At 44.0% G+C, this 24,223-nt stretch overlaps 1 pseudogene across 1 annotated transcript; it reads left to right on the plus strand.

Moving 5' to 3' along the window:
- Positions 1-3,769: 3,769 nt before the first annotated feature.
- Positions 3,770-4,963, plus strand: LOC308260330 (procathepsin L-like; annotated as a pseudogene). The gene is made up of 2 exons: positions 3,770-4,043; positions 4,266-4,963. The product of its transcript is annotated as a procathepsin L-like (transcript).
- Positions 4,964-24,223: the final 19,260 nt, after the last annotated feature.

Raw genomic sequence — 24,223 nt, forward strand, 5'->3', positions numbered from 1 at the left:
AATAAGAATAATGCAACTTAATACTTTTCTCAAATGCTGACTCCCGGAGTATCACAACCACCTTCTGATAAGACAAAGCTGAGTTTATTGCTTACATTGATAAAAGAGAACAACCATGTCAACAGAGCTTTCGCGATGTCTTAGATCAGGAAAGCAAGGTAAGATTTTATTGAGAAATGGACAGTTGTATTAAGGTATGTCTTCCAAAATGGGAAAGAGGTAGGGCTTGATTAAAATTGAGAAATGATTATGATACAGGGTTCAGAATCATAATCTATTAGTGGAAACTATAAGATGAATATTTTGAGGTGAGAGATTCAGAAACTTAGGGTATAAACTATCTGTTGATACTTTCTATTGAGGAGTTGTTGGATTTTACAGGAAGTTCCTGTAATGAGCAATCAAGTTCTTTGCCAGGGCAAGAGTCTCTTGGAATAATAAAGCTATGCTAATAAAGACAGTGAAATGGTTTCATATAGACAGTAAGCTGTGTATACAATAAGTAGTTTCAGTACTCAATGTCCAAACTATGTGTGGACTTAGATAGTTTTAATTCCTACAATCCTGAGAATTTCATTTTCAATCAGAGAGATAGAGCTAGAAAAAGTGTGTTCTTCCCCTAAGAGCCAGGAGAAAGAAAGAAAGCTGAAAATTAGTGACTTTTCTTGACCTGGAAGAGAATTGAGATGCTGGGCACAGAACTAACTCGCAAACTAGAGAAAGACAAGAGCCTTCAAGGAAAAACAAGACCTGAGCATATGTCACTGGGGACACAGGCTGTCAAATTCTGTACAAAATCAGTGAGAAGCCGGGTGTGGTGGTGCACGTTTGTAATCCCCGCGCTTGGGAGGCAGAGACAGGAGGATCACATAGGTTTGAAGCCAGCCGTGCTGGCTTAAGAGACCCTATTTCCAAATAAAAAAATAGGTCTGGGAGTGTAGTCCGGAGGTAGAAGGGCTTCCAGGAACCCCATTGCCACACACACACAAAAAAACCCCAAACCAAAAAAAAAAAAAAACCAAAAAACAGTGGGAAGGTTCAACTAGAAAATTCCACCAGATTGCTAACAAACTGTGCTAGTGTGAGTGCTTGGGGCCACAGGTGGGGTATTACCTCTTGTTGCAGTCTCCTCCAAGAACCCCTCTAGCCTCCAAGAGAAAATCCTGAGAAAGCCCTCCTCCTGATGCTGGTTGAGGGAAGCTGACAGAAACCTCTACAGACACTCTGCCTAAGAGTGTCTTCCCTACTTCTTCAAAGAAAGAAAAGCCTCAACTTATCTGGGAAGATCATCCAAACCTGTGTCTGAGGGCCCTGGTGGAAACCCACTGTCGCCGTAGGAGGGTAGCATTGGGGAGGACAGGGTGGATGGAGGAAGGACAGGCTTGGCCCAGTGTCAGGTCTGGAGGGGCAGGGACACTGGCAAAGGCCACGTCTTGGAGCCCCAGGTTCACAGACTGAGGCCTAATTTGAACACCAGAGAAGACCCCTTCCTGCCCTTCACCACCCTACTACCAGACATCAAATGATGATAACAGAAGCAGAGGTAGGGAGAGTTACAGAAACTGATGTGTACTGGGGAGCAGTGGGGAGCAATCCTCAAGAGACAAGCGGAGAAACTGAAAAAAGGTCTCACTAGAGGGAAATTGGTAAACAGAGGCAACCAAAGCAACACGCCTCTGTGCCCAGCCCAATTCCTTTCTGGAGTAACACAACTTCCCACCCTAATGGTAAACAGCTTGAAAGGCATGCTCACCCCTGAACATGAAGGCTTAGTATCTAATTAATGTTCTATACAACATGTCTGAATTTCAACAAAAATGTATGAGGCAAACAAAGAAGCAAGAAGAGTCTGAAGACAAAAAGCTGTCATCAAAATGAGCTCAGATATGGCACCGGACATTTAAAATTAACCACGATTAATATGTTAAAGGATGAGTCGGGCATGGTGGTGCACGCTTGTAATCCTAGTACTTGGGAAGCTGAGACAGGAGGACTGCAGGTTCACACCCACCCTCAGCAACTTGTGAAGCCCTCTGCAACTTTGTGACTCTGTTTCAAAATAGAGAATAAAAAAAAAATAGGGCTGGAGGTGTAGCTTGGAGGTAGAATGCCTCAGGATCTATCCCCAGTACCCCCTCCACACAAGTGTTAAAGGATCTAATGTGAAAGGTAGACAGCGTGCAGGAGCAGATAGTAGTTTATTTTTCTTTTTCAATGTACTTTTCTTAATGCATTGTAATTATACATCCTGACGAGGTTCAGAGTGATCGGCTTGCGTGCACACAGGCGTTGGTGTGAATCCCTTCAGATCCCACCTCGCTCGTCCCCTCCCACTCGCGCGTCATTGAGAATGGTGTTGAAGTTTCCTATATATCGTTTGAACTGTTTCTTCCTCATATCTCCTCACCCCCACTCCTTCACTTAATCCCTTTCCACTATTTTAGTAAACTCTCTCTTCATCTATGTAAAGTCTCTTTTGTTTACCAATTTCTCTCTAATTTCCCCATATGAGAGAATACATGCAACTTGTGAGACTGGCACATTTCACTTAGCATAATATTCTCTAATTCCTTTCATTTTCATGCAAATGACTTAATTTTATTCTCTTTTATGGATGAGTAAAAGTTTATTGTATGAATATGGTTTTGTTCTATATTCATCTGTTGATGGACACCTAGGCTGATTCCATAATATGACTATTGTGAATTGGGTTGCTATAAACATGGATATGAATATATCACTATAATAGTCTGACTTCAGTTCCTTTGGAAAGATACATAATAGGGGTTTAGCTGGGTCATATGATGGTTACGTTTCCAGTCTTCTGAGAAACCTCCACACTGAACTCCATAGCAGGTGCAGTAATTTGCAATCCTGCCAACAGTGTACAAGGGCTCCTATTTCTTCACATCCTTGCTGGCATTTATTATTGTTTGTATTCTTGATGATTGCCATTCTAACTTGTATTTCCCTTACTGATGACTTGATTTGCATTTCCTCGATTGCTAGTGATACTGAACATTTTTCATACATGTATTGGCCATCTGTATTTCTCCTTTTGAGAAATGTCTATGTAGGTGAGTTGTCCAATTTGATTGTTTTTTAAAATTAGTGTTAAGGTTTTTTTGTTCTTTTGTGTTTTTTTTGGTGGTACTGAGGATGGAACCCAGGGGCCTTTTACCTCTGGGCTATACTCCCAGACCTGTTTTTTATACATATATATTTTTTATTTGGAAACAGGGTCTCTTAAGCCAGCTGAGGCTGGCTTTGAACCTGCGTGATCCTCCTGTCCCAGCCTCCCAAGCACAGGATTACAAGCATGTGCCACCACTCCCAGCTAGTGTGTTAAGTTTATTAAAGCTCTTTGTATTTTATGAATATCAGCCAGCCCGGGTTCCAGGTCATCTGGGGTCGCACTGTCTCTTGGTCACGCCACTGGACCCCGCACCCAGGTAGTGATGCTGCCATTCCCTGCGCCACCAGAACATCATGGGCAGTGGCTGGCGAGTGTGGAGGGGAGCGGGCAGCGGGGGGTCCTGAGCCAGAGCCTGGAGCCTGGAGCCTGGAGCCTGGCACCTCAGGTGAGTTTCTGAGAGATTCCATTCCAGAAAGGCAGAGGTTGGCACATTTCACCTCCTGTGATTAGGGGAAATTCCTGTGTCTAGGAGTTAGGCAGGGTCCAATCCCTGGCATCCCCTTCCCCCTCCTTGGGATCACATGCTCTCATTAATGAGGTTTTACCTGGGAGATTACTGTTGGTTTCTGAACCATGAATCTTTCATTCTTCCTGGCTGCCTTTTGCTTGGGAATAACTTCAGCTACTTCAAAATTTGATCAAAATCTAGATGCACAGTGGTACCAGTAGAAGGCCACACCAAGAGACTAGTGGCTTGAGTGAAAAGGATGGAGGAGAACATGAGGATGAGGGAGCTGCTCGAAGGGGAGCACAGCCTGGGTGGGGAGCACAGCCTCAGCATGGATTGAATGCCTTTGGAGCCATGACCAGTGAAGAATTCAGGTGGATAAGGAATGTATTTCAAAACCAAAAATACATAGCTGGGTGTGGTGGTGCACACTTATAATCCTCGTGCTTGGGAGGCAGAGACAGGAGGATTGCGCAGGTTCGAAGCCAGCCTTGCTGGCTTAAGAGACCCTGTTTCCAAATAAAATATATAAAAATAGGTCTGGGAGTGTAACCGGGAGGTAGAAGGGTTTCCAGGAACCCCAGTACCACCGAAAAAGAAAAAAAAAAAAAACAAAACAAGAAGGGGAAGGTGTTCCATGAACCTCTGTTTGGTGATGTCCTCAAATCTGTGGATTGGCGAGAAAAAGGCTGTGTGACTCCTGAGGGAATCAGGGTCAGTGGGGTTCTGGTTGGGCTTTTAGTGTAACGGGAGCCCTAGAAGGCCAGATGTTCCAGAAAACTAGAAAGCTGATGTCGCTGAGCAAGCAGAACCTAGTGGACTGTTCTTCGGCTCAAGGTAACCAGGGCTACGATGGCGGGCTAATGAACTATGCCTTCCAGTACACCAAGGACAATGGAGGCCTGGACTCAGAGGAATCCTACTCAAATGAAGCTCAGGACAAAATCTGAAAGCACAAGCCTGAGTATTCTATGGCTAATGATACTGTATTTGTGGACATCCCTCAGCAGGAGAAGGCTCTTATGAAGGCAGTGGCCACTGCTGGGCCCATTGCCACCACTATTAATACAGGCCATCCATCCTTCCAGTTCTATAAAGAAAGCATTCACTATGAGCCAGGTTGCAGCAGCAAGAACCTGGACCATGGAGTTCTGGTGGTTGGCTATGGTTTTGAAGGAATGGATTCAAATAACAATAAATATTGGCTCATTAAGAACAGCTGGGGTCCAGAACGGGGTTCCAATGGCTTTGTAAAAATGAGCAAAGACAAGAACAACCACTGTGGAATTTCTAATGCAGTTAATTATCCTACCGTGTGAGCCAACAGATGGGACATGTGGAGGGCTTGGATGGTATGACCAGAGGATTCCACCTTGAAACTGACCAAACCCTTATTTTATAAAACAAAACTCTTTGAATCATTGAGGATTCAAGTTGTGACTTGAATTCTGAGACATTTTTACAAGAGTAAAATGTATTCACTATAACTACTGTTATAAACAGCTTTGTGATAGTGAAGACTCATTGTTTAATTCTAAGACTTGAATTTTCATTTTTAGAAAGATGTATAAAACTTTCTTTACCTTTCAAAATAAATATTAATAGAACTTGAAAAAATAAATATTAGCCCTGTATCAGAGGAGTAGCTGGTAAAATTTTTTTCCCCAGACAGGTAATTTCAGCAGAGATGGAAACTATAAGAAAAAATCATATGGAAATGTTAGAAGTCACAAACACATTAACAATGCTTATGACAGGTTCATAAATTGACTCAACCTAAATCCATGAATTTAAAGTCAAATCAAAGAAATTATGCCCATTGAAATCCAAAGAAAAGAGTAGAGGAGAGGAGAGGAGAGGGGAGGGGAGAGAGAGAGAGTGCGCGAGTGTAAGAGTGAGAGACAGGAGCTTTGGGACAACATAAAATGGTCTAAAATGCACATAATTAGGCTTCTACAAGAAGAAATGGTGAAAAAGACAAAGAAATATTTGAAAAAATAACAGCAAAAATTTTGCCAAATGTAATAATAGACATTAAAACATAGATCCAAAAAGCTCAAAAAACATCAAGCAAGGTATATCCAAACTGCTGAACACCAAAGAAAGCAAGAAGAAATGAACACATCTGGGAAAAAAAGACACATTACAGAAAAACAAAGAGAAAAATTAGCCAGGTGTGGTGGTGCATGCTTGTAATCCCAGTAATTAGGAGGCTGAGACAGAAGAATTGCAGGTTCAAAGCCAGCTTCAGCTACTTAGTGAGGTTTTCCACAACTTAGTGAGACCCTATTTCAAAATAAAGAATAAAAATAGGGCTAAGTGGTATAGCTCAATGATAGAATGCTCCTGTGTTCAATCCCCAGTACTGAAAAAAAAAAAAACAGATAAAAATTATAGCAGACTTCTTGTCTGCTATAAAAGCAAGACCATAAAAGCAAGAAGAAAATGGAGTCATGGGCCGAAAGAAATATAACTGTGTTGACCCAGAATTCTTTTTTAAAATTTTTTATTGGTGCATTATATTCATACATAATATTGGGATAAAAGACTTGTGTGGACATACATGTACACATCATCCATTTAGCCCCTACCCAATTCCCACCCCATTTCCTCCCCATCCCTCCTTCCCTTGCTTGGCTTAGTGATTGACTTCGATATGTTTAAGTACATTGTGTGTTTTAGAGAATTTCCTTCTCCCCCCCTCCCATCCCCTCATTTAGGTTGTCTTGTTTACTCCTCTATAGGATTTCCTTTTTCATCTAGAGTTCCTCCTATGACCCATTTCTCCTTAGCTTTCACATATTAGGGAAAGCATCTGATTTCTTATTCTTTGTGACTAACTAATCTCACTTAGTATAATGTCCTCCAGTTCCATCCATTTCCCTGAAAATGATGTAATTGAGTTTTTTTTTTTAATACATATTGTTTGTGTACATATCCCACAGTTTTGTAATCCATGCATCTGTTAATGGACATCTTGGCTGGTTCCATAGTTTGGCAATTGTGAATTGTAAGGCTATGAACATAGATACACATGCATTAGTTTGGTAGTTTGGTTTCCTTTCTTTTGGATAGATACCCAGAAGTGGCATTGCTGGATCAAATGGTAGATTTGTTCCCATTCTTCTGAGGATCCTCCATACTGTTTTCCAAAGTGGTTGCACTAATTTGCAATCCCACCAACAATGTTTTAGAGTTCCCACTTCTGCACTGACACAGAATTTTTTAACCAGTGAAAATACCTTTCAGAGTAAAAGAAAAACAGACTTGCTCGAAGAAAAGCCAAGGGAAGCCAGGGCAGCAGACCCACACTCCAAGGAACATTAAAAGAAGTTCTTCAAGGAGAATGAATGTGACAATGTTAGAAACTTGGACTTACATCAAGAAATGAAAAGTATCAGAAATGTGACAAAGAGAAGTCAAGCCAAGTCTTCTTTTCTTATTTTTAATTGCTTTACAGATTCGGCCCTTTGAAACAATAACAATAGTGATTATTTTATGTTTATAGGATATGCAAAAGTGAAATGCTTGCCAACAATGGTACAGAGGAACCCGTGAAGAGGTGAGCTAGCCTGGTATGCGAGGGTGGACACAAGTGATTTTTTTTTTTTTTTTTTTTTTTTTGGTGGTACTGGGGTTCCTGGAAACCCTTCTACCTCCAGGCTACACTCCCAGACCTATTTTTATCCTTTTTTAAAATTTGGAAACAGGGTGTCTTAAGCCAGCGTGGCTGGCTTCAAACGTGCATGATCCTCCTGTCTCTGCCTCCCAAGCGCGGGGATTACAAGCATGCGCCACCATGCCCAGCGACACAAGTGATTTTAAAGTATTTATTGTCAAACCTAGGAGAACCGATAAAAAGTTTTCAAAAGAGATATAAGTAAGTCAATAAAGGAATTAAGATGGAATCATAAAATATTCAGATAACTCAGAAAAGGAAAAAGAAGAATGGAACAAATAGAAAACAGAAAGATTTTAGCCCAACCATATCAATAGTCACATGAGATATGAATAATTCAAACACACAAGTTAAATGCAGGGATTACCAGAGTAGATAAGAAAGCAAGACCCCAATACATGCTGATTACAAGAAATAGGCTCTAAACATAAAGACACTGGTTAAAAATAAAAAGATAAGCTGGGTGTGGTGATGCACACTTATAATCCCAGCATTTGGGAGACTGAGTCAGGCGGATTGTGGTTCACGGCCAGCCTCAGGTACTTATGAAGCCCTCTGTAAATCAGTGAGACCTTGTTTCAAAATAAAGGATAAAGCATGGTGTGGTGGTTTACGCTTGTAATCCCCGCGCTTGGGAGGCAGAGACGGGAGGATCATGCAGGTTTGTAGCCAGCCACACTGGCTTAAGAGACCCTGTTTTCAAATAAAAAGTATAAAATAGGCCTGGGAGTATAGCCCAGAGGTAGATGGGTTTCTAGGAACCCCAGTACCACAAAAATAAATAAATAAATAAAAAATAAAGGGTAACAAATATGGTTGGGGATGTAGCTTGGAGGTAGAAGCCCCTGGGTTCCATCCCTATTACCGCAAAAATTAAATAAATAAATAAATGGATATATATATAAGAAAAAAACTTGAGTTACTATTAATTTCAGACATAATAGACTTCAAAATAAAGAATATTATTAAGATAATATTATAGCTAGACATGGAGACACACAGGTGTAATCCCAGAATTTGGGAGGCTAAGCCAGGAGGATCATAGTTTTGAGGTCAATGTACAATAACTTAGACTCTGTTTCAAAATGAAATATAATAGGGCAAGAGATGTAGCTTAGAGGTAAAACTCCCCTGGGCTCAATCCCTAGTGACACCCACAGACATGCCACATGCAAAGGTATAATAACCTTGATCTTTTTTCTCTGCTGTCCTGCACACTATAGTGTTCATGATAGAAAGAACACAAAGTAAGGGTGAAAAGACTCTTTGGGTGCTGGTCCTGGACCAGTTACTCAGAATCATCACAATCTTGGCAAATCATATACCTCTCTGGAACTCACTTTCTTCAATTGGAAAATGTCTCTGCCCATTTTACTTGACTGCAATAAGAATTGAATGAGGTGATAATATAATGCTATAATTGAATGAGATAATGCTATTTAAGTGTAAGCACCTGGTTCGACTGGTCTCTGAACCCAGCTGCCATTGCTGTTACCATTAACACCTGTGGCCTATGGGTATGGCAATTTGGCCATATCTCAACTTCCCTTGTGGGATTCTAAATTCTCTTGAAGATGAGGTGTGCTTTTCTCATCTACCAGTGGTCAGTGTTTAAAAGAGCAAGCCTTGCACCATGTACTAAGCATATGAAACAAAGTACATGGCTTCTGCCCATGAATTCTACACCTGGGTTGGGCAACAGGTGGTCAACACCTGATCACTGAGCCCATCTTTGTTAGCGATCTGATTCACCCACTACCCCTCTGTCAGCACACAATGGTCGTGCAAGTTCCCAATTCTGATGTGTCCCAAGTAACAAAGGTAAGAGGTGGACATGCTTGGAAAAGTGCCTTCTTTGGCTGAGTGCCAGCTGGCAAGGCTGCACCCTGATGGGAGATGAGACAGGCATCAGGAGAGCTGGGAGACAACAGATCCATGAGATGTGGCTGCATTGCTAACTCTGTGATGACGCCACAGGGTGTCATCGTTACATAGGATACAGGGGTGCCACAACTTATGAATAGTAAGCCCAGGAAGACCCCAGTCATGGCATGGAGCTTGGTCCTCCCTTTGGGCTTCAGAGGCAGGCCCTGAACAGTGGGCATTGACATTGTCATTTGGGATCAGGGTACTTTGGGGAAAACAGCTGGTAAGTATCAAAGCAAGCATTAGAATAGGGGTGTCCTGAGACCACAGTTCTTTCCATTCTATGCTTTCTTTGTGTGTGTGGTATTAGGGATGGAACCCAGGGGCATTCTACCTCTGAGCTACATCCCCAGCCCTATTTTTTATTCTTTTTTTTGTGTGTGTGTGTGTGTGGTACCGAGGATGGAACCTAGGGGCATTCAACTTTTGAGCTATACCCCTAGCCCTATTTTTTATTCTTTATTTTGAAATTGGGTTTCACTAAATTGCAGAGGTCCTCACTAAGTAGTTGAGGCTGTCTATGAACCATGATCCTCCTGTCTCAGCCTCCCAAGTACTGGGATTGCAAGTGTGTGCCACTCCCTCCCCCAACTTCTAAGCTGCTTTTATTGAACACAAGAAGGGGCCCAAAAGAAGGCAGACTTGCAAGGGACTTTATGGATGAGCCGCTTTGATTTGAGCAACTCAGAGTCAGTTCATTCATTCACTTATTATGCATTCTACAAACACCTTTTGAAAATCTACTGTGTACCAGGCACTGAGTTAGAGGTAGGAATGAATGAGAAAGACATGGCCTGCTTTCAGTCTGGGGTCGGGGCTGAGGTAAAATGCAGGCTTGTGTAAAGATAGATGGGAACCCAGAAGAAAGTATGGCCCTACCTGGGAGCACAGAGACAGCTTCGCAGCACTTCCAGATCACAACTGAGACATGCAGCATGCTTCAGAGAAGGAGAATATGACAAGAAGAGGCAACCATGGGACACCCGCAAGACCAGAAAATGGCAGAGTGAGGCATGGATCTAAGGGCAAATGTGAGTTGGCAGAAGGTTAGATGGGGCATGCACAAAGAGCGTGGACACTGGGCCAGAGAGGTAGTCAGCAAGGGCTGAGCAGAGCCTGTCTGGGTGCTTTGGGAAGCACCTGCCTATCCCCCTTCTTAGCTGATGTGGCTAGTTCATTCCAGACCAGAGAGAACCAGGTCTCCACCCTAACACTCTCCGGGCATCCCTCTGACCTTCCCAGTGGATCTAACCCGGCCAGGGTGTTTGTTCTCTCTGCAGACCTGAGCACTGTGGTGATGATCAGGGGACTTTGGGGATTTTCCTCTGTGCTCAAAACACTTCAGTTTTGCCTAGAGCCAGCACTCACCAGGTCTCAAAGTCTGGGGCCATCCATAAGCAAGGCCTGGCCAGGTAACTGCCGGGATCCCCTGCCCCCCTTAAGCTAACAAAAACACCCTTATCTCTCAGCCAAAAAAGAAAAAAAAAAAGTCCTCCTCATTGTCCAACTGTGCCAGCTTCCTATTTTTCCTGGCCTGTTGCCCTTTCTTCTTCATTACCTCCTCTTGGTTTCCTGGCAGCAGCCAACATCCCCTGCAACTTGAACCGCAGAGCCAGGCCGGTTCTGCCCAGGCTCAGACACCAAGTGTGGGCGGGACAGGCAGGGCACGGCAGGCCTCCACCGCTCTCCAAGAGCCAGAGGCATTGACAAGGCCAGTCTGGGAGAGAGCCTGCGACCTTCTCTAAATAAACACTTCCAGCCTTGGATGTGGTCGCTGCGAGTCTCACGCGCTCAACGCTGCAGCTTCCGAGGAAAACTGTTTCCTGTATGTGACCTCTCTTCACCTGACAGCTACGCCGAGGGGCGGAATCTTAGCTTTCTTTCAAAGAGGAGAAAACTGAGGCTTGGAGAATTTGAATGGCTTATCCAAAATCACCAGCAGAGTCTGGAACTGAATTTAGGCCATCTAAAGCCCTAAAGCCCTGTGCTTTACATCATGAAAAGTATAGAAGGCTTTTGGAAGCTCTAAGGCGTGGGTGCAGGAGGGTGCATACACATACATGTGTGCCTACAGCTACTGTGCTGCCATGTTAAGAAGCTCATCTGGACCCAGGCACAGGCCTACGAGCCTAGTTACACAGGAAAATCCCAAATCCAAGGTCCTCCGGGCAACACAGACCCTGCCTAAAAAACAACCAACCAAACAAACAAACAAACAACCAAACACACAAACACACCTCATATACTACCATCATCTCCCTCTCTTCCTCCCTCTCTTCCTTTTTTCTTTACACTGAGAATGAATCCAGGGCTTCTCGTATGCTAAGCATACACTGACCAGTGAGCTACACCACCAGCCCAACATTGGTTTTGATGGATAAACTCGACAGCTGTTTAATCACACTGAATGGCAATGTTTGCCTATAAGTCAGGGCTCTCAAGCCGGTGAGCTCCTCCGAGGAGCTCTACAGAGTACCTAGAACACCACTGATCCTAAACACATTTTTTGTTTGTTTTTAATATTGAGTATGAGAGACACAAGGACAAATTATCACTTCAGTCACCTTGCTCAGAATATTCTGCCCATATTAATTCTGCTCATGGCTCCCAGGCCAGGCACCATAGGATGGGGCCGAACGGGAGAGGTGGATCAAGAGGCAGTTAGACACGACAGGCAACAAGCTCAGGCGAGGAGCACTGAGGGACGCAGGTCAACAGATGTCCTACGATGACAAGCTCAGAGCAGACCGTGGAGTGGAGCAGAAGGCAGCGTAACATAGAGCCTGGCCGGGAAAGGGATGAGCTCCGTGGTCTGTGCCATTCACTAAGTTCCGGTGGGGGTGGGTGCTCCTCGGGTCAGAGGGTGCTTCCACCCGGCCCTTGGTTACGGTGCATCAGCCTAAATAAGCTCTGCTCCCTCCAGCCCCCAGCTGTACGAGCAGATATGTTCCGCAATGAAGCTATTAGATGGTAACAGAAACATATAAAGGGAGAAAGGACACTAATTTCACTATCCTCTCACTATCCCTTTAAATTCTGCTTGGCACGGGGGCCTGTCCTATGCTCTCACTGAGGTTGTGGCAGTTACAATGAGCGAACCACAATTTTTAAAAGATTATCTGGGAGCCAGGCGTGGTGACCCAGGCTTGTAATACCAGTACTTGGGAGGCTGAGGCAGGAGGATCGCAGGTTCAAGGCCAGCCTTAGTTACTTAGTGAGGCCCTCTGTGACTTAGTGAGATGCTGTTTTAAAATAAAGAATAAAAAATAGGGCTGGGGTTATAGCTCGGAGGTAGAATGCCCCTGCGTTCCATTCCCAGTCTGTCTGTCTGTCTGTCTGTCTGTCTATCTCTCTCTCTCTCTCTCTCTCTCTCTCTCTCTCTCTCTCACACACACACACACACACACACACACACACACACACACGCAAAGGAGCAAAGTGGAAAAGAAATCTTCCCACCCTCCTGGCTATCTAGGAAACACATTCCTTTTTTTCTTGGGCTCCACTTTTTTAAAGGTCTCTCTGCTCGTGACCTGTTTGGGAAGAAAATGTCTTGGAAACACTTGTAATAAACATCTCAAACAAAGGCTCCTTGTTGGATCCCAGGAACTAGCAGGGCCCTGCCTGCCTGTGAGAACTTCCTACTGAGCTGCCTGGCGCAGTTCAGGCAACTGTTGCCAACGAAGGAGAAGATGCTTGTGAGAAATGGTCAGGCTTTGTACCCAGTGAGTGGGGCCCACATTGGAGACAGATAGAAGACATCTCTGAGTTCTAGGTTGGAACCTCTTGAAGAAAGGGTTCTTAACTTTTTAATTTTTTTCTGAGTCTGGGAATGGAACCCAGGGGCATTTGACCTCCAAGCTACACCTCCTGTCTTGTTTTTTATTCTTTATTTTGAAACAGGGTCTAAGTTGCGGAGGGCCTAAGTAGCTGAGGCTGTCCTCGAACCACGATCCTCTGGTCTCAGTCTCCCAAATGCTGGGATTACAAGTGTGCACCACCACGCCTGGCTTGTTTTTAACATTTTACTAGAAAAGGAGTTCAGGGTTCCAAGGTCAGGGTTCAGTGATTAGCACAGGGCATGCTGGAAGGAGAGGACACTTCCTCAGCAAAGAGGCCTTAAAACATAAGGCTGGAGCTTGTTAAAAATCACCTCCATCTGGATTGGACAAGGTCACTGGGGGCAGGGTGAGTCCTGTGGGTAGGAATTGAGTGACTTCCAGATCTCCTTCCATAGAGAAGGTCTTAACCCAGGGTGGAATTCACAGAACCTGATACTGTTAGATGAACTCATAGTGCAAGCTCTTTTGTAAAATGAAGCTAACACGGACTTATTTTTCTTCCCAGAATTAAATTTACTTCCTGGCAGCACCCACATTGGGATTTTAGAGACCTTGGGACAACTGCCTCCCACAACCAACCTTGTCCCCTAAGTCACCTTGGAGAACTGATCCATAAAAACACTTTTCTGAGAAGAGAAGACTTGGACTTAACTTTAGGACAGCCAGGGACCAAAATGTGATTGGAATGTTGTTTATGTCACATTTGTGAGCTTTGAATCCCAGGTCTGCACCTAACATATAAGTCAGGATGTTGCAACAGAATGCTTTCAGTCTCAGTTTAGGCAGAGACTCCAAAATAACAGGTGTCCAGCACTCCCATGCTCCAACATGAAATACTAGACCCTGGCTGCAGGATTTGAGAAACAAAAGTAGTTGGGAACGAAAAGAAGTTTACTCTCAAAGGAGTTCTAGGAAATAGCCTGAAGATAAGTAAGTAAACAAACACACATAAAATTCATGGTGGCTGTTTAAAGGGGAACTCCACAATACACAGTTACCTAGTTTACATTAGCCTGTCCTGGTAAAAAGAGGTGATTTTCTTACTTCATTATCATGTCTTGAAAAGTCATAACATATGGTCAGATATCAGCATTGCAAAAGTCAGGGCAGAATCAAATGACGCCCCCACACCCATGGTAGAAGAGATTAAAGAGGCTGGAAACCTAGATTTACTGGAGAAGCTCCAGGCTTCATTAACTAAATGAAAGTAGACAAAGACATGGTGTCTGACTATTTTTAGTTTATCTCCCAGTGCCACTTGGTTTAATTTGGTCATCCTCCTAGCTTGGGAGAAAATGATTGTACAGGTTGCTTATAATGTCGGTGGGGCAAAGGATCAGTTTTGTTTTCAATGGCGGTAGCGGAAACCCTGTTATCACTGGTGAAGCCAAAAGAGTCCAAGATGGGGAGCTGGAAGAGATTTGGATCTGCAGCTTTTCTTCAGAGAACTGTTCAAAGCGGGTGGGCAGTAGTGCGGGGTGATGGGACTCAGGCAGGCTGGGCTTGCCAGTTGGAAGCAACTTAGGCTATAGAGGCAGAGTGCTACGCTGAGCTCTGGTGAGCACCCAGCGGCAGCCATTGCGTCATAGACATCTGCTAGTCCTTGAATTAGAGATGAGAGGCTACAACTTCGCGGAGATAGAGGGAACAGGGGATGCTCCAGGGCAGAAAATGGAAATCATTTTGCATCAGATTAAGAGATATGGGGAAGATAAGCGTTCTCAGGGTTAAAGGGAGCATAAAAGCTTACTCTTGGTAAAAATTATAGCCTTTCCTAACTAGAGGAGTGTCAAAAATCAATCAGAAAGGACATGTAACTTCTAAACGGTGAGTAGCATTCCCTGTACATTTTCTTGCTCCCCTCACTTGGTAATATGTATCAAACCTTTCTATTTAAAATAAAGAGCTAGGGAGAACTTTTTAAGATGAAGAAACTAGAATGCTTGTGGGACAAGGAACAGATGCCAATGAAGAAAGACAAATATGTGCATTAAAAACTCTGACTGTGACGATTTATAGCAATGTGGAAGTGTATACTGTTGAATGAAGTATACATTTGTAACATTGAAAAGTATGGAAATCCTCATAAGGGAAAAATAACCCCCATCAGTTGTTAGTTGGAGAGGCCCCAGTTACAAAATATAATTAGCAAGAGAGAAACAAACAGAAGTTATTGCCACGTATACATTCACACCCACCTAACACATTTCTTTTTTTAAATTTAAATTATTTTTATTTAATTTTTAAAAAAATTTTATGTGGATCATATTGAAAGTGGTATACATTCAGATTGTGCTGGGTGCCCTCTGCCCCCCACCTAACACATTTTAATCGATGATAGATCACATACCTGTGGGCCCCATACCATTATCATTAACCTGGAAAATCCTTACTGTCTAGAGATGCTGTAGCTGTAGCCATAGCAACATCGCAGCACAGTGTACTGGTGCCATTGGTGGTGCTGGTGTGGGCACCTCCTGGGCTGCCACTCATGTGATATGAAGTACAGCACCTATGATTATGTGCTGTGCTCAGTACTTGATAACAGACAACTGTGTTTACCTATTTACTGCACTATACTTTTATTACTGTTTTATTTTATTTTATTTTTTTTTGGTGGTACTGGGGTTCCTGGAAGCCCTTCTACCTCTGGGCTACACTCCCAGACCTATTTTTTATATTTTTATTTGGAAACAGGGTCTCTTAAGCCAGCGCGGCTGACTTCGAACCTGCGCGATCCTCCTGTCTCCACCTCCCAAGCGCGGGGATTACAGGCGTGCGCCACCACGCCCGGCTTTATTACTGTTTTAGAGTGTAATCCTTCTACTTATTTAAAAAGCAAAAGTTAACTGTAAAATACCCTCAGGCAGGTCCTTTGGGAGGGATTCCAGAAGGCCTTGTTATCAGACCTTCCAGGGACAAGATGTAAAGGTTAGAAGACAGTGATATGGATGGTCTTGGATTTTAACAAAAAAGTGTTTTTGGTTTTTTTTTTTTTTTTTTGAGGTACTAGGGATGGAACCCAGGGGCATAGTATCTCTGACCTACACCTCCAATCCTATTTTTTAGTCTTTTTGGTTTTTGAAACGGGGTCTCACTGAGTTGCAGATGGCCTCCCTAAGTAGCTGAGGCTGTCGGCGAACCACAGTCCACTGGTCTCTGCCTCCCAAATGCTGGGATTACAAGTGTGTGCCACCACGCCTGGCCTAACAAAAAAGTTTTGAAAGTTAAAGAATGTTAAAATAGAAAAAAGTTTATAGAATAAGAATGTAAAGAAAATATTTTTGGTCAGGCATTGTGGCACACTCTTGTAATTTCAGTACTTGGGAGGCTGAGACAGGAGGATTGCAGTTCAGCAGCCAGCCCCAACAACTTAGCAAGACCCTGTTTCAAAATGAAAAATAAAAAGGGCTGGTGGGTTGTAGCTTGGGGGTTCAATACCCAGTACAAAAGAAGGAAAGAATGTGGAAGGAAGGAAGGATGGACATTTTTATTGGTGCATTGTAGTCAAGCATCTTAATGGAATACAAGATGGTAGAGGCATGCGTGCACACACCACTCAACTAGTCCTTCCCCAATTCCCATCTCATTTTTCTCCTCCCTCCTTCTCATGTTTGGCTTACTGATTGACTTTGATATGTTTGTGAATGAAGAAAACATTTGTATATGGTTGCACAATGTGTGTCTAAAGCTAAGTGTTTCAAAAAGTTGAAAAAATTTAAAAGTTTATAAAGTAGAAAAGTTATGGTATGGTAAGGTTCATTTGTGATAAAAGAAAAAAAACTTTTAATACAAATCTAGTGTAGCCTAAGCATACAGTGTTTATAAAATCTCCAGTATTGTCATATTGTGCTGCTTCACCGGGGGCCTTCACATCCGCGTACTCACTGACCCTCCAGAGCAACTTCCAGGCCTGCAAGCTCCTCTCACCGTAAGTGCCCACTACATGGGGTGCCATTACTGTGCCGTGTGTGTGTGTGTGTGTGTGTGTGTGTGTGTGTGTGTGTGTGTTACCAGGGACTGACCCCAGGGGTGTTCTACCACTGAGTTATATCTCCAGCCCTTTTGATTTTTATTTTGAAACAAAATAAAATTTTGAGACTTGCTTCAAAAACCTGCAGTCCTCCTATCTCAGTTTCCCAAGTACTGGGATTACAGTCTGTGCCAACACCTCCAGCTTAGCATAGTCTTAGGACAATGATTTCAGTCTGCCATTTCTAATTAACCGCTGCAAAGACTGGCCTTTGGTTGCATGTGGGCTTCCCGGGACCTCACCTCAGGTTTCTTTTCTGTGAGGCATCATCCCACTGCTGCGACCCTATTTCTTCAACCCTTTTCTAGGATTCCTGGTGCCTTCACCAGCTCGTCCCCTGCTGTCATCTTTAGTTCTTTTATTTTTTCCCTACTCAGTCCAACCTAGCTCTTTCAGTACTATTTTCTATAGCTGGACATGGTTGCACATGCCTGTAATCCCAGCCCTTTGGAGGCTGAGACAGGAGGATGCCAGGTTCCAAGCCAGCCTCAGCACATTAGCAAGACCCTAAGCAACTTAGGGAGACCCTGTTTGAAAATAAAGAATAAATAAAAGGCACTGGGATTTGCCTTAGAGGTAGAATGCTCTTGAATTCAGTCTCCAGCATCATACACACACACACTCAGTCACACACAGGAACTATTTTATTTTAATTACTAGACATATCCTTTTACCCTGTTCAGCCTCTTGATAATGTGTGATTAGGCACCTGAATCCCCTATCTGATTGGAAGTGGGGCCACTCTGCTAAAACTGCTGTGCAACCATGTATAGGATCCTTGAGGCATTTGTAGTTCAAAATATCCCATAAAGACACTATTTACAAAAAAACACTAAAAGGAGGTCAAATTGTGAAAGGGTTATCAAGGTGGCTAAAAATCCATAGCAACCAAAAGCAACAGAGACCCTATCTTCTCTGGCCAAACAGGAACATGGTTCAAGTAGCCTGTTATCAAGACTTGGTGAGCCTTTCTTTTCTGTTGAGGTATGTGCCTCTACCATTCAGTCTTACATCACTATTTATTCTTAGTGTCAATAGTAAGTTGAAATGTAAATATCTTATCAGGAGACTGAATTCTGCCTCTTAGTTTATAAAAAATTTCATTGATGTCTTTCTTTAGCTTTGTAAACTTGGCCTCAATGGCCCCAAATATTATCAGACACAAAAGAAGAAAAAAACTAACTAAACAACGTGTGAAATCAATTTAAGCCACCAGTGTTTGGAATACAGTCTCAGTGCCTAACTGCCCCTCTGTAGGTAGGGACAGAAATAATTATAATTCATTGTCTTAACTGATTTTAGCCCTTGCCCTTGTTTAAAAAAATGCCTTTGAAAATATGACTTTGCCCAACTCTCACAAGAATGTTTGGAGTGTTGTTGTTCTATTTCACTGATAAGTGGACTGAGGCACAGACAGACCGGTAGCTTTCCAGTGAGGAGCCCAGGCCCTGGCATCCGAGCCAGGACTCTGCACACCAGCACGCTGGGTATAGATCGGCATCGTCGTGATGACGTGGAGGCTACGAGCAGTGAAGGACGCTGCAGTGTGACGCTAGGCCATTACTGCAGATGCCCTGCTGCAACTCAGAGGCTCTTTCTACCTTCAGAGGACTTGGCTACTTCAAAAGCGAATCTCGATGTCTCAAGCTTCAGTGTCTCTCTGGACTTTATACATTCGCATTCAGCCACCTCCACCTTCTTGCTCACCCTCAACCGGGTTTTCCTCTGACCTTGGACCAGAGACCCTCATCCACTTCCTGATCGCTTTGCCTCACACTTGGGGGTCCATCAGCTTCTCTCAGGCTCCTCCTCCTGTTCGGGAACCCCTGGCTGTGGCCTACACAGGTGCAGGTTGAGGGCCATCACCGACTCCCTTGACCTTCCTGGGCACAAATGGAGAATCTCCGTTTCTCTCCCATCATTGCTGAGTCATGCCAAGCCAGAGTCTAGACCCCAAGTGCCCTGCAGTGACAACCACGGGGAGCCGGGGGATCTGGGCCTGTTCTGGGTGGAGCACAGGGGTTGAAGAGGTGGACTCAGGTGAACAGGGCTGTGCTTGAGTGTGGGGTCACTGAGGACAGGAGAGAGGAGTGCTCAGTGGGCCAGACCTAAAAATGAGCAGCATGTGTGCATGGCTGTGAGCGTCGGTGGCCTGTGAGGTAGCACCCAGCCTGGAGGCAGCTCTGCCTTCCAGTCTGTCCTCTGGAGGAATCTAGACCCACAGGGCTCCTTAACAGGGAAGAGCAAGTGGTGTTCCTCATGTCCCCTGACTTGGCCAAGACCCCCATCCCAAACATTTTTCCTCCCCAGAGAGCTGCCAGGCCCTGTTCCAGCTCCCTGATTATTTCTGCCATGTAGAAACCAGGAAAATAACTCCTTTTCAGAGAGCACACTCTACCTATAAAGCGATTTTTTTGTTTTGTTTTTTTGTTTTTTGTTTTGTGGTTCTGGGGTTCCTGGAAGCCCTTCTACCTCTGGGCTACACTCCCAGACCTATTTTTTATATTTTTATTTGGAAACAGGGTCTCTTAAGCCAGCGCGGCTGGCTTCGAACCTGCGCGATCCTCCTATCTCCACCTCCCAAGCGTGCAGATTACAAGTGTGCACCACCACGCCCGGCTTATAAAGAGATTTTTAATCTTTTTTTGTAAACTCTAGGAACCAAGATCCATCAACACACTGCATTCATTTACGGAGCATCAACCAAAAGATCAGGGAATGTGTTTGATGGAGAGAGGTTTTCAAAGCCGGGTGTGGTGGCGCACGCTTGTAATCCGGGAGGCCGAGACGGGAGGATCGCGGTTCTTGGACAGCCTCAGGGACTTAGTGAGGCCCTTCACAACTGAGTGAGACCCTGTTTCAAAAAATAAAAAGACTAAAAATAGTATTGAGGGTGTAGCTCGGAGGTACAATGCTGGGTTCCATCCCCAGTACTGCAAAAAAAAAAAAAAAATTTAAAGAAGAAGGAGGAAGAGGAGGAGGAGGAGGAGGAGGAGGAGGAGGAGGAAGAGGAGGAGGAGGAAAGGAAGGAAGGAGTATTCAACATGGTCCCTGCCCTTCAGTTTCTTTGGGGATGGTGGGACACAGAGGCGTGTGGCATGCTTATCATAGATACACGGCAACCCAAGTCAGCAGTACTGACACAGACCCTCAGGCCTGCCTGCTCCCTGGCCCTGGCTGAAGGTTCTACTCCGGCAGCATTACCCTAGCTCCCAGTTTTCCAGCCTCATCTCTATTGAACGCAAAAGGATGTTCTCAACCAGCCATACATGTATGGTTCGGCATCAAGCCTTCTTAACAGGTAGTTTAGCCCCAGATGTGATAACTGGGTTTCTACTGATGGTCCTCAGTCTTCCTCTGGAACACGCCAATTCTTTCTCAGGCATCATTTTTTGCATTTTGCTCATCCCACTCTGAAACCTAAAAATTTCCTCTATTCCCCCAGTCTCCTATTCAAATCACCTGTTTACTCTCCTGAATTTCCAAGGATCCTGCAATTCAGATTCCTGGCTGACATACTTTGTCTATAACTGAATCGTGTATCTTTTGGTGCTCGTAGAATACCAAGAGTAACGCAAACAAGCAAACAATAAGACACATCAGTCCCAGAGACCCAGAGTTCTCTCAGTGTCAAACAAAACTGTTTGAGCAGCACCTGCAGCAGCTGCATGTCACTGTCCTCAAAGTCACAACAATCCATTCAAAACAAAGGCAGATACCGGCTTGCGTAACCCAATCCTAGGTTTTCCCTTGAGCCACCTGCTTCTCTAGAAACTGCCAACTCAGACCAGGGTTCAGCTCCACTGTAATTCTGACAAGCAGCTGCATTTTTGATAAATAGTTGGTTATCAAATTCACTGTAACCTTGGCTCCTGCCAGACCAAATAAATTCATAAGAATTTTACAGAGCAGATATTTATAATTTTGTTACCTGTGCTATTTTTAAAAATCACATGATTTTAAATACTTGATTTTAGATATCATAAAAACATTTTGTCTGCTGAAATTCCTGGAAAAAAATGTGTGCATACTTAAACATAGAAAACTCCGAATTTTAATTCAGTCATTTCAAGATTTTCTATATCTCTTTCCAAAAGGGATGAGCCATTGCCTGGCTGACTGGCCCTGCTGAACAGTGGTTCTGTGGTCTTCATCTGATCCTCATCCTTGTGAACTCCTCTCACTGTGGATGGTCAAGTCCTGCCATGGCCTCTGCCAGGCCCTCCTTTGCCTCTTTCTGGTTCTGATGCCAGGATGCTTGGGGTGGACCAACTCACACCCAGCCAGTTCTGAGCCCCTCTCAGGAAGCCACTGATGCTTTCTCAGGCCTTTGGTGCTCTTCCCAAGTCCACAAGTAGGTACTCCTGCCTCAGTCAGAGCCATCCTCCCCTGCAGGACCCAAGATGGGGCATTCACTTATTTACCAATGTAACCTAACTCTAAATGATAGGATATGCTATTTGCAATAGCCAAGAAGGGGAATCAACCTAAGTGCCCATCAACTGATGAGCAGTTAAGGAAAACATGGAACATACACAAATAGAATACTATTCAGCCATAAAAATGAGACAAATCCTATAATTTGTGACAGCATGGATGGAACCAGAGATCATTTTATTGAGTAAGGTAAACCAGGCACAGAAGTCAAGTACTATGTGACCTCGCTCATATGTGTAATCTAAAAAAGTTGACCTCCTTGAGCATGGTGGCACACACCTGTGATCCCAGTGCTTGGGAGGCTGAGACAAGATGATCTTAGGTTGTAGGCCAGCCTCAGAAATATAGTGAGCCCCTGATTTAAAAGAAAAATTAAAAGGACTGGGGTGTAGCTCAGAGGTAGAATGCCCTGGGTTCAATCCCCAGCACCCAAAATCACAGCAAAAAAGTTGCCCTCCTGAAATGCTAGTTACCAGAATCTGAGTAGAAGAAGAATTGGAAAGTTTGATGGGTAGTTAGATAGGAAGTTCTGGTGCACTGTTGAATATGGTGACTATAACATTAATGTACATTGCAGAAAGCTGGAAGAAAGGCTTCTGAGTGGTTTCACCACAAAGAAGTGATAAATGTTTGAATAGATGTATTTACCCTGATTGAAACATTGCACAGTGCATGTATGTATCAGAATAGCCCATGGCACCCTATAAATATGTACAATTTTAATGTTTTAAAATATCAGTTAAATAAATATAAAAACGTAAAAAGGATATATAGACATATAGACATAGACACATTTCTTTGACTCCTTATATCATTTACTGGGAATACTTTAACCATTCATTTGTAAGAAGTTGTTTATTCAGTGCCCACTAGGTGCCAAGTCCTCTTCTAGGATCTGGGAATGCAATGTCACACAAGACACGGCGTGGAGATTAGTGTCTAATGTGTCAAGACAGACAAGAAACCAGATTGTATTTCATGATGAATACTGAGCTTATTTTCATTCTTACATCCAAACAACCCATGAAATATTAAACTTTGCAGAAATAGGAGCTACCTGAAAGCTGCATAAATCCTGAGCCAATTCTCACGATATAAAAGTTACAAATTGCCTGCTGTGGTGGTGCACATTTGTAATCCCTGTGCTTGGGAGGCCGAGACACAAGGACAAATTGCAAAGGTTCGAAGCCAGCCTCAGCTACTTGGTGAGGCTCTCAGGAACTTGGTGAGACCCTGTTTCCAGATAAAATATAAAGTAGGTCTGGGAGTATAGCCCGGAGGTAGAAAAGCCCCTGGGTTCCACCCCCAATACCACACACACACACACACACACACACACACACACACACACACAACACAAAGTTACAAATTCCTGAGACTATGCACTGGGTTGCTTTCCAGGGTGCTGAAAATGTAGAGATGAGCTCTTTCCAGACAATCAAGATGTGTTGTCCATTATTGGCTACTTACTATTATGCCAGGGTCTTCTAATTCTTAGTGCAACCCTGAGTAAGTCATTATTAATTTTTTTTTTTTTGGCGGTACTGGGGATGGAACCCAGGGGCATTGTACCTCCAAGTTACACCCCCAGTCATATTTTTAAGTCTTTTTTTAATTTTTGAAACAGGGTCTCACTGAGTTGCGAAGGGCCTTACTAGGTAGCTGAGGCTGTCTGCAAACCGCGATCCCCTGGTCTCCGCTTCCTGAATGCTGGGATTACAGGTGTGAGCCACCATGCCTGCCCTGTCATTATTACTATTAAGCCACCTCACAAATGAGCAGATGGAAGCTGGTACAACTTGGGCAAAAGACCTGAAGTCACACCGGTTTTAAGTGAAATCAGATGTTCTGATATCATTCTGCCTCCCTAAAATTAGTAGGGAAATCATAAAAAGCAAACTTCCATGTAGGAATTATTAAAGTATTTTAAGAAGAATTTCCCCCTTTTTACTTAATAGTGTATATGTATAGATTGAAGACCTAGAAAGAGTTGGCTTGGGTAGGAGACGGTGAAATAAAGTTTGTTAAAGCTAACATTTGGGTAAACACTGATGATTGAGGACCAAATAGAAATGATAAAGTATGTCAGGAAGATGTATAAATAAGTCAGTTTGCAAATGTTCGGTTCCCACATAAGCTCCTGTGGCCGGATCTTGGCAGGAGGGGGGAAGAGACAGGGAAGCAGGCACAGTGACTGCCCATCCAACTCCAGCCCCCCAACCCCCATGCCTCTTCCCTGGTTCCAGAAAAATGTGCCCTGAAACTAAATGTGCCTCCGCGGCCTCCGTAAGCCAGCCTTCCTACGGGGCTGCAGACTCTTCTTGCACCCTCGGCCTTAGCTCTGGGCTTGGCTCCACGCCCCTTCCGGCTCCCCCAGACTACCCGTCCTGGCTTCCTTGTGGAAGGTCCCTAAAGGCAGCACAGTCAGTGCTCCACGGCCCTCTCTGATGGCCACGAACAGTCTCTCCTCTTGAGAAGCAGCAGCTGGCAGTCCACTGGAGAGGAAGCGCTTTCCAGACGACACAGCTGCGCACTCAGGAGCCTGCCCTCCTCCCCGCCTGCACCTGCTCCTCTTTCTCACCTGGTCCTTCCTCTTTCTAGATTTCAATTCATTGAAACAAAAATGACATTGTGACCATGAGCACAGGATGGTGAGTGGAAA

This window comes from Muscardinus avellanarius, assembly GCF_963383645.1.
Source record: "Muscardinus avellanarius genome assembly, chromosome: 3".
NCBI lineage: Eukaryota > Metazoa > Chordata > Mammalia > Rodentia > Gliridae > Muscardinus > Muscardinus avellanarius.